General features: G+C 35.6%; 1 non-coding gene across 1 annotated transcript; it reads left to right on the top strand.

The window, feature by feature from the left end:
* The first annotated feature begins 3,037 nt into the window (after nt 1-3,037).
* Nucleotides 3,038-3,141, top strand: LOC112718565 (small nucleolar RNA R71). The gene has a single exon (XR_003160899.1). It is a non-coding gene; the product is annotated as a small nucleolar RNA R71 (small nucleolar RNA).
* The last annotated feature ends 7,555 nt before the right edge of the window (nt 3,142-10,696 follow it).

The following is a 10,696-nucleotide window of genomic DNA, read 5'->3' as shown; positions in this document are numbered from 1 at the left end:
ATATGGTGGTGTTTGATTATCATAAAAGGAGTCACCATAGCTATTGAATTGACATGCATTAGGATGAGAGTTATACCTATAAGTGTCCGGAGGTTGTTGCCAATAGGAGTGATCAATTCCTTGAGGCTCCTCCCATCTTGGAGTGTTCCATCCACAATGAGCGTCATCATTGAAGTTCACATTTCCTACAACACAATTAAAACCAAACTCATAGCCAAAGTGAGAATTCATAGTGGAAAAACAAAATAAAACTAACAAAAACTAGAAAACAAGCAAAAGACAATCCTATTCACACTATTCACATATGTACAATAACCAATAACATAACACCATTGCAACTCCCCGGCAACGGCGCCATTTTGATGATTAGATTTTTGATGGCTTAAAAATTCACTAATGAAATCTCGTTGTAAAGTATAGTTTCTAAGCCAAGCAATAATCCTTTCATACAAAAGATTGTTTGTCACAAGTAACAAACCCCTAAATTTATAAACCGAAGTATTGAACCTCGGATCATTCTCCCTAGGAATTGTAATGAAGTGTTTTGTTATTGGTTGTGAGTTATTTTTGGGGTTTTGATAAGAAGCATGAAAGATAAATGGCAAGAAAGTAAACTAAGGCCTAAAAAGGTCTTGGCAAGGGTTGGTGGTCAAGGATCTCTATCCTAATCACTAACCACAATATGAGAATTGGAAAGAATTAATCTCATTAAATCATCCTCTAACTAGTAGTAAAGGAAAGTCAAATGAACTATATCAATCCTAGTCCATAAGTCCTAACTCTCCACTAATTCAATTAGTGAGAACTAGAGTCAATGGATCCCAATCAACAATTACTTGGACATTAGTAACTCAAGAGTTCCTAAGTTACCTTTCCAAGCCAAGAACATAAAACTCTACTCTAAAATCCAACCAAGCATTTTCTCAAACACTTGGAAGGCACAAAAGAAAAGCATAGTAAATCAACAACAAGAATTAATTCTAACAACAATCAAATGTAAAGGAAAGAAGATCTACATGAATTACCTCTTATTGAATTTTATAAAATGGAAGGAACAATAGTAGATCTACAACAAAACATAAGAACAACATAAAGGAAATTACAACAAAAGAATGGAAGAAGAATGAATGTAACAACAAAGAATTGAGAAGAAGAAGAAGATGAATGCATGAATTAAAATCTAGATCTAAGAACTAAACCTAATCCTAATCCTAATTCTAGAGAGAAGAGAGAGCTTCTCTCTCTAGAAACTAACTCTAAACTAATCCTAATGAGTGTGAATGAACTAAAGTGAGATCATCTCCCCTTGCTCTTCAATCCTTGGCTTTAAATAGCATTTTTGGCGCCAAAGTTAGTTGAGATTGGGCCCCACAACCCTTGAGAATTTGTTGGTCACGTTTTCATTAAAAAATCATAAACCAGCACCGACGCGTACGTGCTGTGAGTCGCAAGGTGCGCGTAAGCGCCAGGTGCGCGCGCGCGTCCATGGGCAACTTCAACTTCTTTGACTTTTCATGATTTCTCCACTTTGCATGCTTTCCCCTTCACTCCTTTGATCCATTCCTAGCCTTTTCAATCTGAAATCACTAGCAAACATATCAAGGCATCTTATGGAATCAAAGGTGAATACAAACCATCAAATTAAGGGTCTAAAAGCATGTTTTCACATCTAAGCACAAATAAGGAGACAATCACAAAACCATGCTATTTTATTGAATAAATGTGGGTAAAAGGTGATAAAATCTCTTAAAATCAATACAAGATAAACCGTCAAAACGGGATTTATCACCTGTACCTCAAAAATTCCCAGTTTCTCCATTACAGAGAGTGGCATTAAGTTTATGCCTGAACCTAGGTCACACAGAGCCTTTTCAGAGGTCATAGTGCCTATGGTACAGGGAATTAAGAATTTACCGGGATCTTGTTTCTTTTGAGGTAATGTCTACCTAGCCAAGTCATTCAGTTCATTGGTGAACAAGGTGGGTTCATCCACCCAAGTCTCATTACCAAATAACTTGGCATTCAGCTCCATGATTACTCCAAGGTACTTAGCAACTTGCTCTTCAGTAATATCTTTATCCTCCTCAGAGGAAGAATACTCATCAGAGCTCATGAATGGCAGAAGTAGGTTCAATGGAATCTCTATGGTCTCTAGATGGGCCTCAGATTCCTTAGGTTCCTCAACTGGGAACTCCTTTTTGTCCAGAGGACGTCCCATGAGGAGTTCCTCACTGGGATTCACGTCCGCCTCCTCCTCTCAATGTTTGGCCACACCAAGTATGGTTATGGCCTTGCACTCTCTTTCTGGATTTTCTTCTGTATTGCTTGGGAGAGTACTAGGAGGAGTTTCAGTGACTCTTTTACTCAGCTGGCCCACTTGTGCCTCCAAATTTCTAATGAAGGACCTTGTTTCATTCATGAAACTTAGAGTGGCCTTAGATAGATCAGAGACTATGTTTGCTAAGCTAGAGGGGCTCTTCTCAGAATTCTCTGTCTGTTGCTGAGAGGATATGGAAAAGGCTTGCTATTACTAAACCTATTTCTTCCACCATTATTAAAGCCTTGTTGCGGCTTTTGTTGATCCTTCCATGAGAAATTTAGATGATTTCTCCATGAGGGATTATAGGTGTTTCCATAGGCTTCACCCATGTAATTCACCTCTGCCATTGCAGGGTTCTCAGGATCATAAGCTTCTTCTTTAGAAGATGCTTCTTTAGTACTGTTGGATGCATTTTGCAATCCATTCAGACTATGAGAAATCATATTGACTTACTGAGTCAACATTTTGTTCTGAGCCAATATGGCATTCAGAGCATCAATTTCAAGAACTCCCTTCCTCTGAGGCGTCCCATTACTCACAGGATTTCTTTTAGAGGTGTACATGAACTAGTTATTTGCAACCATGTCAATGAGTTCCTAAGCTTCTGCAGGTGTTTTCTTCAGGTGAATAGATCCACCTGCAGAATGGTCCAATGACATCTTAGACAATTCAGATAGACCATCGTAGAATATATCCAGGGTGGTCCATTCTGAGAGCATGTTAGAAGGACACTTTTTGGTCAATTGCTTGTATCTTTCCCAAGCTTCATAAAGGGATTCACCTTCTTTCTGCCTGAAGGTTTGAACATCCACTCTAAGCTTGCTAAGCTTTTAAGGAGGAAAGAACTTGGCTAAGAAAGCCATGACCAGCTTATCCCAAGAGTTCAGACTATCTTTAGGTTGAGAGTCCAACCATGTTCTAGCTCTGTCTTACAGCAAAAGGGAGAAGCATAAGCTTATAGACCTCAGGATCAACTCCATTAGTCCTAATAGTATCACAGATCTGTAAAAATTCAGTTAAGAACTGAAAAGGATCTTCTGATGGAAATCTATGAAACTTGTAATTCTGTTGCATCAGAGAAACTAATTGAGGCTTTAGCTCAAAATTGTTTGCTCCAATGGCAGGGATTGAGATGCTTCTTCCATGAAAGTTGGAATTTGGTGTAGTAAAGTCACCAAGCATCTTCCTTGCACCTCCACCATTGTTATTGGGTTCGGCCATCTCTACTTCTTTTTCAAAAATTTCAGTAAAGTTCTCTTCAGAGTGTTGTATTTTAGCTTCTCTTAGCTTCCTCTTCAGAGTCCTTTCAGGTTCCGGATCAGCTTCAACAAGAATATTCTTATCCTTGCTCCTGCTCATGTGAAAAAGAAGAGAACAGAAAAGAAGAGGAATCCTCTATGTCACAGTATAGAGATTCCTTTATGTGAGTAGAAGAAGATAAGAATAGGAGAAGGAGAAGAGAAGAATTCGAACACAGAGAGGAAGAGAGGGTTCGAATTATAAGAAGAAGAGAAGAGAGTTAGTGATTAAATAAATAAATAGAAGAAGATGAGAGAGAGTTTTTCGAAAATAATTAAAAAAAAAGGAAAATATTTTTGTTTTTATTTTAAAATTTAGTTAGAATTCAAATATTAAGAGAATAAATAGAATAAAATTAAAATTTAAAACAATTAGTTAAGTCAAAAGAATTTTGAAAAAGAAAAGGTGATTTTCGAAAATTAGAGAGAGAAAAGTAGTTAGGTGGTTTTGAAAAAGACAAGAAATAGTAAAACAAACAAAAAAGTTAATTAGTTAGTTGAAAAAGATTTGAAAATCAATTTTGAAAAGATAAGAAGTTAGAAAAGATCTTGAAATTGATTTTGAAAAAGATATGATTTGAAAAAGATATGTTTGAAAAGATATGATTGAAATTTATTTTGAAAAAGATTTGAAAAGGAAATTAAAAAGATTTGATTTTTAAAATTAAAATTGATTACTTGACTAACAAGAAACTAAAAGATATGATTCTAGAATTTAAAGATTGAACATTTCTTAACAAGAAAGTAACAAACTTCAAATTTTTGAATCAATCACATTAATTGTTAGTAAAGTTTTCGAAAATTATGAAATAAAATTAAGAAAAAGGTTTTGAAATCAATTTTTAAAATTTTCAAAAATAATAAATAAAAAAATGAAAAAGATTTGATTTTGAAAAAGATTTTGAAAAGATAAATTTTTGAAATTGAAATCTTAACTTGACTAACAAGAAACAACTTATTTTAAAAAATTTTGACTAAGTCAACCCAAAGATTTCGAAATTTATGAGAGAAATAAGGAAAAGATATTTTTTTGATTTTTTAAATTTAATTAGGAAAGAGAAAAACCACAAAATGACTCAACACATAAAAATTTTGGATTAAAACAAAGGATGCATGCAAGAACACTATGAATGTTAAGATGAACACCAAGAATACTTTGAAGATCATGATGAATATCAAGAACTTATTTTTGAAAAAATTTCAAGAAGAGAAAAACATGCAAGACACCAAACTTAAAATTTTTAATGTTTAGACTCTAACAAACTAAAAATGCATATGAAAAACAAGAAAAGACACAAAACAAGAAAATCACAAGATCAAACAAGGATACTTACCAAGAACAACTTGAAGATCATGAAGAATACCATGCATGAGTTTTTGAAAAATGCACAAATTTTAAAAACATGCAATTGACACCAAACTCAAAATTTGATCTAGACTCAAACAAGAAACACAAAATTTTTTGATTTTATGATTTTATTAAATTTTTTTGTATTTTTTTTCAAAAATTATTTTGGAAAAATGAAAAAGAAGAAAAAATTTTTGAAAGATTTTTGAAAACTTTTTGAAAATAAAATAAAGGTTGAAACAAGAAGAAAATTACCTAATCTAAGCAACAAGATGAACCGTCAGTTGTCCAAACTCGAACAATCCCCGGCAACGGCGCCAAAAACTTGGTGCACGAAATTGTGATCTCAATGGCGCCAACAACTTGGTACGCATGTAATCTCAACTCTTTTTCAAAACTTCGTACAACTAACCAGCAAGTGCATTGGGTCGTCCAAGTAATAAACCTTACGTGAGTAAGGGTCGATCCCACGGAGATTGTCGGCTTGAAGCAAGCTATAGTCACCTTGTAAATCTCAGTCAGGCGAATTTAAATGGTTATGGAGTTTTAATAATTAAAATATAAATAAACATAACACAAAGATAGAGATACTTATGTAAATCATTGGTGGGAATTTCAGATAAGCGTATGGAGATGCGTTGTTCCTTCTGAATCTCTGCTTTCCTACTGCCTGCATCCAATCCTTCATACTCCTTTCTATGGCAAGCTGTATGCTGGGTGTCACTGTTGTCAATGGCTACGTCCCATCCTCTCAGTGAAAATGGTCCTCTACAGTCTCTGTACCACTAATCAACTGTCGGATTTCTCGTCTCGGATGAAAAATACCATGCACAGATATCGTATGGCTAATCAGCTGTTGGTTCTCGATCATGTAGGAATAGGATTTACTATCCTTTTGCGTCTGTCACCACACCCTACAGTCACGAGTTTGAAGCTCTTCACAGTCATCCTATCCCAGATCCTACTCGGAATACCACAGACAAGGTTTAGACTTTCCGGATCTTAAGAATGCTGCCAATGGATTCTAGCCTATACCACGAAGACTCAAATCTCAATTTCAGATGCCCCATTGTCAGAGGGGAGTCGATGTGAATCGTTGATTAGAAACCCAAGAGATATACATTCAAGCTTGTTTTCATGTAGAACGGAAGTGGTTGTCAATCACGCGTTCATGAGTGAGAATGGTGATGAGTGTCACATAATCATCACATTCATTATATTCTTGTGTGCGAATGGATATCTTAGAATAAGAATAAGCATGAATTGAATAGAAGAACAATAGTACTTTGCATTAATACTCGAGGAACAGCAAAGCTCCACACCTTAATATATGGTGTGTAGAAACTCCACCGTTGAAAATACATAAGTGAAAATAGTGTAGGCATGGCCGAATGACCAGCCTTCCAAAACATGAACAATGGTTCAAAGATGTTTCAAAAGCTCCCTAGTACAATAGTAAGAAGTTCTATTTATACTAAACTAGTTACTAGGGTTACAGAAATAAATAAATGATGCAGAAATCTACTTCCGGGCCCACTAGGTGTGTGCTTGGGTTGAGCATTGAAGCTTTCACGTGTAGAGGCCTTCTTTGGAGTTAAATGCCAGTTTGTAACTTGTTTCTGGCGTTTGACTCTGGCTTGCAACTTGTTTCTAGCGTTTAACGCCAGAATAGGGCAGAAAGCTGGCGTTGAACGCCAATTTGCGTCATTTAAACTCGGGAAAAGTATGAACTATTATATATTGCTGGAAAGCCCTGGATGTCTACTTTCCAACACAATTGAGAGCGCGCCATTTGGACTTCTGTAGCTCCAAAAAATCCATTTTGAGTGCAGAGAGGTCAGAATCCAACAGCATCAGCAGTCCTTATTTTTCAACTAAAAACTATATAAAAACAATGCCAAAAAGTGTATAAATTATCCGCTCATCAATCACCGGAACTTATTTTTCAACTAATGTTTGTCTCTACAACTCCACTCCCTGCAAGAATACTTTGCCAACCCCAAGGTAAGGTTCTTATTTCTACTACAAGGATAGAATTGAATTTGAAGTATTTACCTTTAAGTATTCTAGAAAGAAGAGAGTTAGGTTGAGTCATGATTTTTCAGCACTATTTACCCAAATAAGCCAGGTTTTAAGCCCTGATATCTTTGAAACTAAGCATGCCTTCTTTCTTAAGTCTAGTCTTCTTATCCTAGCTAATCCACACCATTCGCTTTTCAGAACCTTGCTGCCTCTACCAGAACTAGGTTAGAATACTATGAATTTCATTTAGCAAGCTGTCCGGACGTTTAAAACATGACAAGGTATAGGATTGGTATTGCTTTACCAACTGCTCGGAGTAATACCTATCTCCTCCATTATATAACAAGCACTTTTTCTATCGTTGTGTCCTTTTGAGAATCTTATCTTTGATTGAGTTGAAAGGTAACTTTTTTAGAACTATTGACAAGAAAAGGTAGACCAAAATATTTATCCTGTGCATATATGTGGAAAATATTCAGCTGGGCTGCTAGGGAGGTTCTAATCGGCACTAGGATGTTATTATTGAAAAACAAGGCCGATTTATTAAGATTAACTCTTTCCCCACTGAAGCTCTCACAAGATTCCAATAATTCTAGAATAGAGGCACAACTATTTTCTGAGACTTTACTGAATAGAATGGAATCATCCGTGAATAGCAAGTGATTTATAGTTGGGCATCTTTTTTTTATCTGAATTCTCCAAATGAGACTATTTTGCTCTGCTTTGTGTAGCAAGAGGGAAATTCCTTCTGCACATAATAAGAAATGAAAAGGGGATAGAGGATCACCTTGACGGATACCTCTATCTGGTTTAAAAAGCCCATAGGATTGACCTTCCACAACAATAGAGTAAGAAACGGTTGTCAGTAATTCATGAACCCAGTCAAAGAATCTCGATTCAAAGTCCAACGTCTCCATAATAAACCTTAGAAAATGCCACTCCACTCTATCATAGGCTTTACTCATATCAAGCTTGAATGCCATTTTGTATTCCAAGCTTCGCTTTTTTTATTTATGATTGTGCATACATTCGTGTGCTATAAGAATATTATCAGAAATAAGTATACCTTTTAAAAATGCACTTTGAGTAGGGTTAATTACCTTGTTCATACAACCTTGGAGTTTGTGGACCAGCACCTTCCAAATGATTTTGTAGACAACAGAGGACAAACTGATGGGCCTTATCTGAGTTATATCGCTCGCATCTGAGACCTTTAGCCCTAGACGAATATTGGTGTGGTTAAAACTTTTCAAAATTCTACCTCCAACAAAGAAACTCCTCACAGTCTGGAACACATCTTCTCTCACTATATCCCATTATAATTGGAAGAATTTAGGCGTCATACCATCCTCTCGTAGTGCACTCTGAGGGTTGATACTAAAAGTAGCTCTTTTTACCTCCTCCATAGAAACAGATCTTCTGAGCCTACAGTTCATGTTAGCTGTAACCTTAGGCTTGAAATCTGTGAAAAAAAGGCTCAGGATCTGCCTAATTGGAAGATGTGAAAATACTCTTAAGATAGTCCTCAGCCACCTTAGCAATATTAGCATTGGTTGTTGCCATATCGTCATTATCCCTTCGCAGATGCCATATCTTATTTCTTCTGGTTCTAGATTTAACTTTTCGATAGAAGCAGTTTGTATTTTAGTCTCCTTCCTTCAGCCATTTAATTGTATATTTGTTTTGCCAAAAAAGTTTCTCGTACAAATATGTTTTTTCAAGCCACTATTCAAGCTCAAGTAATTTAGTGTCTCCCATGATGCCTGATTCCTGCTTTTGTTCTAGGAGAGCAGTAACTTTTATAATCTTCTTTTTAGAATTAGTAGGGATGCTTTTTTGTTAGAGAGCTAATCGGTGTCTAACCAATTTAAGCTTCTAAATAATCTGAGCATCGCTAAACCTTTTATATCTGATTTCCATACCTCATTAATGAAGTTACAAATTTTTCCTTGACGACATCAGCATGATTGAAACTTGAATCTCCTTTTTTATCTCTTTGATTGGTAGTTAGTTTCCAAAAGAAAGGGACATGATCAGAATCTATCTCTGATGGTCTAAAGATAGTGGGTTGAGAGTATAATTGGGACCAAGATTTATCAACAAGCACTTTGTTAAGTCTTTCCTGAATTAGTTCACCTTCCCTGCATCTGTTACTCTAAGTAAATAGTCTACCTATCATTTCCAAATCAATCAACGAGTTATTTTCAATAAAATAATTAAAAGACAACAATAGAAGAATGAGATTTAGGATTACCACCAAGTTTCTCACCTTGTCCAATAATGGAATTGAAATCACTAACAATAACTGATTTACCTTAGAGTTGGGAGAGCACCAAAGAGATTTCTTGAAATTGGGATAGAAAAATATTCTCATTGTAATTTAAATAAATGCCGACTAAGTTCCATTCAATATTGAAAGGGACATCTTTTATCAAGGCAACAATACAGAACTTATAACAAATGATAATCTGAATAACTAAATTATCCGTCCATGCCAACGCAAGGCCAGCCGCACTACCACAAGGATCAATAATTTGTCAATTAAATTAGTCACAAGCCATGAATTTTCTTTGCACCTGTCAGGATTGGTTTCTTGTTTCACATAGAAAAACCAACTCAGGAGAGTGGGATTGAACAATCCTTTTAAGGTTGTGAACTATTAGGGGTCTCTCCAAACTCCGACAAGTCCATGATAACATTCTCATGGGTCTTGGGGTGCCATTGACCGGCTGGCACCCTCCACCCTCTTATCAGCAATTAGTTCTTGTTCAACACACCTCTTCTTGGTGACAAGCTCATCTTCGTTACTAGAGACTCTTCGCTTTGTCCTGCCCAGTTGGTTAAGTGAATTATGACTTTGTCTTGCCATCTATTTTAGATTCAGTTTTTTGCAGCTAACTTCTTCCATTATCATATGATTGTCTTCTTGGATTTCATTCATTGAGCCTGTGATATGTTCTAACATAACAAGAGAACCAGATTTTGTCATTGACTTCCAAACTAACTCTGAAATTTGGTTAGGGGACTCCTCTGTACTCCTTAGGACTTCATTCCTTTCATCCTTTATATTCAGCTTAGAGAAGCTCTCAAGTAACTAAGAAGGAGCAGTATTTTTTCTTGGTTGTGAAGGATTAAATTGTTGACTGCTGAAATTACTTACATTATCACTATCGTCATTATTTTTTTTTTCTTACCTGATCAACCTTGACCCAGTCGCTAATGCTTTTTACTTTAATGTTACCTGAAGCAAAGTCTGACATAAAGATCTGGCAATACTTTGAATTATGTCTAAGGTGAGCACAATAAATGGAGAAGATCTTAATATGCTCATATCTCAATCCAATTTTCAGCACTTTACCTCTTGGAGAAGCCATCCAAATCGAGTCCTTCACTCTTTTTATCACCATTAATTAGAACTCTAGATTTAATGATTCTAGATTCTTTTTCTCTGATAGAGTAAAAGTCAATATCAATAATCTCACCAATTTTTTCACTCAATTTACGACTAACCTCAACAGTCTTGAATTTTTCTAGAAGCCCCTAAAATTGAATTCAAATAGAAAAAGAACTAATTTTCTTATAGTCCTGAGAGTCAGTATTTGTCCTCTTCTTTCATATTCCTTGGATTCGAATTTGAATTTTCTTTCTTTTTTGGGTTTACGATACGAATGAAAGTGTGATGATGATAGAATGAGAGAAAGATAAGAT

The sequence above is a fragment of the Arachis hypogaea genome, chromosome 10, assembly GCF_003086295.3.
Source record: "Arachis hypogaea cultivar Tifrunner chromosome 10, arahy.Tifrunner.gnm2.J5K5, whole genome shotgun sequence".
In the NCBI taxonomy this organism is placed as follows: domain Eukaryota; kingdom Viridiplantae; phylum Streptophyta; class Magnoliopsida; order Fabales; family Fabaceae; genus Arachis; species Arachis hypogaea.
The sequence above is the reverse complement of the archived record's forward strand: the minus strand, read 5'-3'. Positions and strand labels throughout refer to the sequence as shown.